The 7,726-nt window shown below is 44.4% G+C and overlaps 1 pseudogene; it reads left to right on the forward strand.

The window, feature by feature from the left end:
* Positions 1-3,156: 3,156 nt before the first annotated feature.
* Positions 3,157-3,662, forward strand: LOC102982954 (ADP-ribosylation factor-like protein 2-binding protein; annotated as a pseudogene).
* The last annotated feature ends 4,064 nt before the right edge of the window (positions 3,663-7,726 follow it).

The raw sequence follows: 7,726 nt of genomic DNA on the forward strand, positions 1-7,726 counted from the left end.
ATGTACCACATCTTCTTTATCCATTCCTCTGTCGATGGACATTTAAGTTGCTTCCATGTCCTGGCTATTGTAAATAGTGCTGTTATGAACATTGTGGTACATGACTCTTTTTGAATTATGGTTTTCTCTGGGTATATGCTCAGTAGTGGGATTGCTGGGTCATATGGTAGTTCTATTTTTAGTTTTTTGAGGAACCTCCATACTGTTCTCCATAGTGACTGTATCAATTTTCATTCCCACCAACAACACAAGAGGGTTCCCTTTTCTCCACACCCTCTCCAGCACTTACTGTTTGTAGATTTTTTGATGATGGCCATTCTGACCTGTGTGAGGTGATACCTCACTGTAGTTCTGATTTGCATTTCTCTAATAATTAATGATGTTGAGCATCTTTTCATGTGTTTGTTGGCCATCTGTATGTCTTCTCTGGAGAAATGTCTAATTAGGTCTTCCGCCCATTTTTTTATTGGGTTGTTTGTTTTTTTGATGCTGAGCTGTATGAGCTGCTTGTATATTTTGGAGGTTAATCCTTTGTCAGTTGCTTCATTTGCAAATATTTTCTCCCATTCTAAGGATTGTCTTTTCATCTTGTTTATGGTCTCCTTTGCTGTGCAAAAGCTTTTAAGTTTAATTAGGTCCCATTTGTTTATTTTTGTTTTAATTTTCATTACTCTAGGAGGTGGGTCAAAAAAAGATGTTGCTGTGGTTTATGTCAAAGAGTGTTCTGCCTATGCTTTCCTCTAAGAGTTTTATAGTGTCTGGTCTTACATTTAGGTCTTTAATCCATTTTGAGTTTATTTTTGTGTATGGTGTCAGGGAGTGTTCTAATTTCATTCTTTTATATGTAGCTATCCAGTTTTCCCAGCATCACTTATTGAAGAGGCTGTCTTTTCTCCACTGTATATTTTTGCCTCCTTTGTAAGACCCTACATCTTAATTACCAGTTTCTCAGGCAAAAAGTACATCAAATCAATTCATGGGTATTCAAATATGGACTGTGTTGGCCTTGACTGTGAGTAATCACATCTAGAATAAGGCAGAATGCCTGGCTTAAAACAACCAAATGACTAGTCTTAACAGTGGGAGTGGGTAAAGACCTGTAATGCACCCATTTGCTAATTGCTCTCCCCTGATGCTACTAAGAGTGGATTGGGGGAGGTCAGCCCTAGCAGCCTGGAGGCAGAGAAAACACTTAAGCACTTATCTCTGTCAGCTAGGGATCAGCTGGCCAGAGTCATTATTTCAGTGACCTTAGGCATCAGAGTGGCGTCCTCAGAAACTCAGCCAGTAGGAGAAAGAATGTCCAGGATGGACAGAAAAGGCAGGAGGAGGGATGGAGAGACTGACCCAATTAGCACATCAATCCCTGCTATCAGTCATATAGCAGCAAGCCAAGGAAACCCACGCCCCCTCTGAATCACTGCAGAATTTTCTAACGAATTCTTTGGTATATGCCACGGGCTACCCACTGTCCCTGGACTTTCACCTCTAGGGTCTTCAAGGATCTCAGGGTCTTCTCCACTCTTCCCAGGGCACCAGTTCTTACTAGAAGAGAAGCATCCTCCCCATCCAAATCCCAGTCAAGCAGACAGCTGGCTGCTCCCTCTCCCCCATCTCATGTCAGATTCCTGGAAAGCAAACTCTGAGATGGAAATTTGTGGGCAGGAAATGCATGGGGAGCACCCTTAGGACTAATGCGTGCGGGAGTGAATGAAGCAGGACTGGGATGGAGGGCCATCCACTAGAGACCCCTAATCCATACAGGGCTGATCCTGCTTATTTTTCTCTCAGCCTCACCCCACTCCATCATCTCATCTACCACTGCAGGCATGATTTTGGAGGTGGCCCCTCCCCCAACTTAGCCCCATTTTCCTGCAATCCTGTTATCCTCCTCTGGCCTCCCTCTTCCTGAACTAGGTTCTGTCTTCCTCACCCGACCCCAGCTATTCCCAGCATCCCCACAGGGCACTAATTCTGGCCCAGTGATGAATGTTTCTGGGATTCAGCCACTCCTGAGTGGCTCAAGTGCTGTTGGAGTCCTTGCCTTAGACAAGCAGATTAATATGAAAAACAAAATGCCCACCCAAAGAGAAAATGGACTAAACAAATGAAGAAACAGTTCACAGAAAATGAAAATTAAAGAGTTGATAAGCATAATTATAATGCTCAACCTCATTAGTAATCAAAGAAATGAAAATAAAACCGAAAAAAATGTCAAAATTTCAAAAGAATACCACAAAGTGTTCATAAGACTGGAGGAACAGGAAGTCATACATTACTTGTAAATGTATCAACTGGTAGGGCTTCCCTGGTGGCGCAGTGGTTGAGAGTCCGCCTGCCGATTCAGGGGGCCTGCGCGTCTGGAGCCTGTGCTCCGCAACGGGAGAGGCCACAACAGGGAGAGGGCCACGTACCGCGAAAAAAAAAAAAAAAAAGTATCAACTGGTACAATCTTTCTGGACAGCAGTTTGACAATATAAATCAAAATTTTTAAAGTGGCCTAGCAATTTCACCTCCAGCAAGTTATCTTAAAGAATGAACAGGACAAGCCTTCAGAGATATGTGCTCATTGCAGCAATGTTTATTATACTGGACAATAATAAAAATAACATATGCATCAAAATTCTATGCTACAGCCATATAATGGAATATTGTGCAGTCATTAAGAATGATGTCAGGGGGCTTCCCTGATGGCGCAGTGGTTGAGAATCTGCCTGCTAATGCAGGGGACACGGGTTCGAGCCCTGGTCTGGGAAGATCCCACATGCCGCGGAGCAGCTAGGCCCGTGAGCCACAACTACTGCGCCTGCGCGTCTGGAGCCTGTGCTCCGCAACAGGAGAGACCGCGATAGTGAGAGGCCCGCGCACCGCGATGAAGAGCGGCCCCCGCTTGCCACAACTAGCCCTCGCACAGAAACGAAGACCCAACACAGCCCAAAATAAATAAATAAATTTAAATTTCACCTTGTTGGTTTTGGTCCATCTTTTAAAAAAAAAAAAAAAGAATGATGTCAGCCATGGTGACGGGAGGCAGAGCGTGGCTCCTAGAGGTCAGTAACGGGAGCCAGGTGCAGAGTGGTGGGTGGTGCATGGAGACCCCGGGCGCCCTGCGCAGGCGCAGAGTCGGCTGGCCCCAGGCTGGTGGAAGGCCATGGGATGGATGAGGCGGAAGTGACAGAAGTCTTGGAGGAAGAGCGCTTCTTTTGCGCTGTCCACCTCTTCCACCGCTGAAGCTGAATCTGATGCTTTGGCTGGCTCTATGGAGGACATTATCATTGATGCCGAGTTCCAAGTACTGCAGAGAACTTTCATGGACAAATACTACCAGGAGTTTGAAGACACAGAAGAGAGTAAACTCACCTACACGGCAATTTTTAATGAATATCTTTCTTTGGTAGAAAAGTATACTGAAAAACAGCTGCTGGAGCGGATACCCAGATTCAACATGGCAATTTTCACGACAACGTTAAAGCACCATAAAGGTGAAGTGGCTCATGACATATTCAACATGCTGCTCACATTTACAGACTTTCTGGTATTTAAAGAGATGTTTCTAGAGTATAGAGCAGAAAAAGAAGGCCGAGGACTTAAGCAGTGGTTTAGTGGTGACTTCCTTGTGCAACTCATCTGTACCAGCTTCCCAGAACAATCTGCAGCACTAGCTCCCCACTCCAGGCAATGGGAACCTTCTGATATCTTGAGCCCAATCGTCTGGAAGAAGCTTCTGCTCGTGATGACATGAGAATACACCTTGGAAAGACTGGCTCTGTTCTGCAGCTTTCTGTTAATGTTAGGTATTGATGGGTCAAAAAGATAATTACCTGACCCTCTAGGACTTCTGCTTTTTCTGAATCACCTTCTTCTATTCAATAATCCCTGCCAAAGTGAACACCTTTCTAAGGTGCTCCTGAGACTCTGCCTGCTCTGGAGCAAGATTGTGTCAAGCATTCCACCTGGAAGGCCCCTACCTCAGCATATACGTTCCTGTGTCAATAAAGTGAAATAATACCAGAGCAAACCCTCCCTGTCCCAAATACCACAGAGGCAGGCTTCGCCTGAACCTTCCGTGTGCTCACAGCTCCTTCACTTGGGTAAGCCTTTCAGTCCTTCAAACACAATGGACCGCCGTGTTCTATTTTTTACGATTTTAGGAGTACTTATGTAGGGTGTTAAAATAACTGCCCCTGTCTTCAGATTTCTGAAACTCCTATTTTCTGCCCACCGTGATGGAAAAATTAGAACTAGTTTTGGCTGTGGGAATAGACTGGAAAAGATGTCCTTTACCCAAAAGCTGCATGTGAAAATCAACTCCTAGTCCTGAGTTTGCAATTCTTTTATCACTGTCTTCTAGTCCTGATGTAGTCTCAGTGTTTTGAGAGAAGCGTCTTTTTTTTTTTTGGAATCATTTTTGAAAAAAAAAAAAATGTTTGTAGATGAATACTCTAATTCATCTAGTAGATTTAATCTTAGAATTTCTATGATTAGCCACTTTAAAATCTAAGTATTAAATGGTTTTAATTTTTAGATGTTAGTGCTATGATGGCAAAAATACTTCACTAGTGTTACTATTTTCCCTGACACCAATGAATATATGCTATATGCCGTAAATAGACTAAAAGGTATCCTTTTCTTATAGCATATGAAGTGTATTTGTACAAGTTTGCTTAAAATTTTTCTGTATAAATCAGTTGGTTAGTTTTGGGTTGGGGTGGGGATAAGTTTGGTAAAAATGTGGTTCTTCAAGCTCTGCACTTCCATCTCTATTCTTTTTCCTGTCAAAATAGTGTTCCACTGGTCTAACTCAGCCTGAAAAAGACGGGATAGCAAAGAGCTTTGATGATCTTCTCTCTGGCTTTGGTTTAGGAAAATGTTTGGTAGAACATTACAGGCCAGAAAACATGTATGTCACACCTCTAGATAGAAGAAAAAATCGTAGTTTAATTCCCAATGTGTACCTTTGATTTTTTTAATGTAAAAATTAAAATCTGCACTGAAAAAGAACATAATGCTCTCCATCTATATTTCTTGTATGGAAAGATGTTAATTGGTAAATTTCTTCCCAGCTAGACTACAGATTCTATGAGAGCAGAGGCTGTATGTGTTCTCCACTCTATTCCTGGGCCTGGCACAGTGTCTGGAAAATGCTAGGCACTCGATTCAGCTGTTGAATGACTAAATGGGTAAATTTCCACAGTCGGTTAAGTGAAAATCAGGTTACAAAGCGTTATGTATTGTAAGACTCGACTCTGTAAAATGTATTTACATGTACCTATCTCTGTATGTATGTGTGTGTGCACACACATGATTGCACATTGGAAAATGTTACAGGGTGGTGGAATTATAGATGATCTTTCTTTTCTTTTTTCTTTACTTTGTTAAATTTTTTGCATTTTTGCTATATGTTCTTTTATAATCTATGAGAAGATCTTTAGAAGGAGAGGGAAAAGAGTGAAGGATAAAAAGAATAAACAATAAAGGATAGAGAAAAAAGAAGCAGTTTCCACTAGGAGACAGATGGTTTAATGCTAAATATATAGCTGATCGGATTTCAAGTATCAATTTGGGAAGGCTCCTGTCACCCCTCTGACCATTCCACATAGGTAAATACCTATTCTACCCACCCTGGCTGCCTTCAAAGGCAAAGAGCTCTAGCTCTTTGGTAGCTCCACTGGCACATGGTTTAGTCCCAGCCTGTGTCAAGAACATGGAACATGATACCAGTCCTGGAATTCTCCCGGGAATTGGTCTGGATATCTGCCCTGTAGCCTTGTCCTTCCTCCATGTTGCCCAAACTCTCTCTCCTTTCCAGGCCTGCTCCAGGCTTCCCTCCACATGTCTTTCTTGATTAACCCCCCTTCCCCAATCCCAAGCATGCTTCATTCTTTCACTACCTACTTCAGGAGCCCGCTCTATCATCTCTCCTCACAAGAGTTCACAAGAGGGTCCTAGGTTCTCACTGTCAACTTTCAGCCCCATCCTGTCTTACAGTGTGACCTAGCCCATCTTCCGGTCAACCTGGGGGAGGAGGGAGGACCTGCTCTCCTTATTCATTTCAATTCATTCTTTCAATTGGCCACCAAATTTTTACTGAGTGCCCCACACCCTATGCAGGGCCCTGAGACAGCACCCAACACCAAGATCTTCACACATGCAGCAGATGGATGAAGAGACTAAAGTGGCTGTCCCAACCCTGCTGAACAAGTATAATGAAAAGCTGGGTTGATCCAGGACTCTTCCCAGTAAATTAGGCCACACATGGAGCAGAGCATCTGGGGTGTTTTCCTAGCATTAGTGATGTCTCTTGTAATGTCTCTAAAGGGCCAGTAAGAGCAGCAATCCAGAGTGGCCTGTCCTGCTTCTAAAATACCCAGAGCTGGGTAAATGGGGAAGGGGGCTACCTCCTGCCTGTAGGCCTTGAAAACATGGGCAAGGATTTATTGAACTCTCAAGTGTAGGAACTTTAACATATCCCCTTCTCCAAGTCTTGACACCAGGGCTGCTATACATTAGAGATTAGATGGGGTGAACATAGGCGATCAGATCAGGCTTGAGAACATGAATCTTGAGCAATCTCCCGGTCATCTCCTTGGACCATCAAACAGATGTACAGATGCCCTCTCATTAGTCCAACTCTGATCTCACTTCTGGGAGGTAATGCATGATCTACAGTGACTTACAAATCAGAATTTTACCACACTCAAAGACATGCAGATGGGATTGGTTTGGCAGGCGGGGAAAGGAAGGGAGACTCTAATTGTCATCTCCGCAGAAGCTTTCGGTCTCCCTGGTTTCATTCTCTGGCTGTCTCATTACCCTGACCCTTCCTGCATTTGGGATTCAGCTTTCTGAGAGTGACTGGGAAATGCTGGCGAAAGGGCAGACACGCATCTTCCCCACTCCTAATTTTACATCCATCTGGAGTGAGCTTCACTAGTGTGGCACTCCTACCTCTTACCTGAAAGGAGCCAAAATCTCACTGGACTCTACTCCCTTGATGAACTGCAAAACCTTCTTCTTCCAAGACTGAATCTCGGAGGCCTGATAGGGGCAAGAGGAAGGATGGGACGGCCTCCTTGGGAGTGGGCGGTCCCCACTTAAACAACATAAATACTCTTGGGCAGACCTATCACAGGAAAACAACCAAATGGATAAAGGGGAAGCCAAGACGATTCAGTGTCCTTTATACTTACTACTGAACTTCTAGAAGACCACCATCCACCCTTGATTTCCCTCCATTCTTGGACCTTGGTTTATTCTGTGACTCCCTGAAAGCCAAACACCAGAATGTGAAATACAGTGCAAGTTACTGAGAAAAGAAAGTGCACCAATCATCACCAGAGGATCCACAGCTCAGGGAATTAAGGGGCCAGAGGTAAGTCAGGATATGATGCCCAGATGTGGGGCGGGAACCCTGAGAACCCACAGTCTGGAGATCTTAACCATCTACCCTCTAGCAGCGGCCCCACTGCACTGCCCTCCTCAGGCGGGGGCTGAAACATGCCAGCCTCAGGCCACCAACTCCCAGTGAGAGAGGGCGATGGGCCAGGACGGCAACAGGCCAGGCTGGGAAGACCCACAGTGCTTTGGGCTGAGGTGCTGCAGTCCAAAGTCAGGGGCCTTTATAAGGGCGCATCTAGAAGCATCATCATCCCCAACTAGCAGCTGGACCTCCCTAGCCTAGGAGAGGTCTTGGGGATGGAAGAGCCAGGAAGAAGTTCAACCACTT

The sequence above is a fragment of the Physeter macrocephalus genome, chromosome 6 (assembly GCF_002837175.3).
Source record: "Physeter macrocephalus isolate SW-GA chromosome 6, ASM283717v5, whole genome shotgun sequence".
In the NCBI taxonomy this organism is placed as follows: Eukaryota; Metazoa; Chordata; class Mammalia; order Artiodactyla; family Physeteridae; genus Physeter; species Physeter macrocephalus.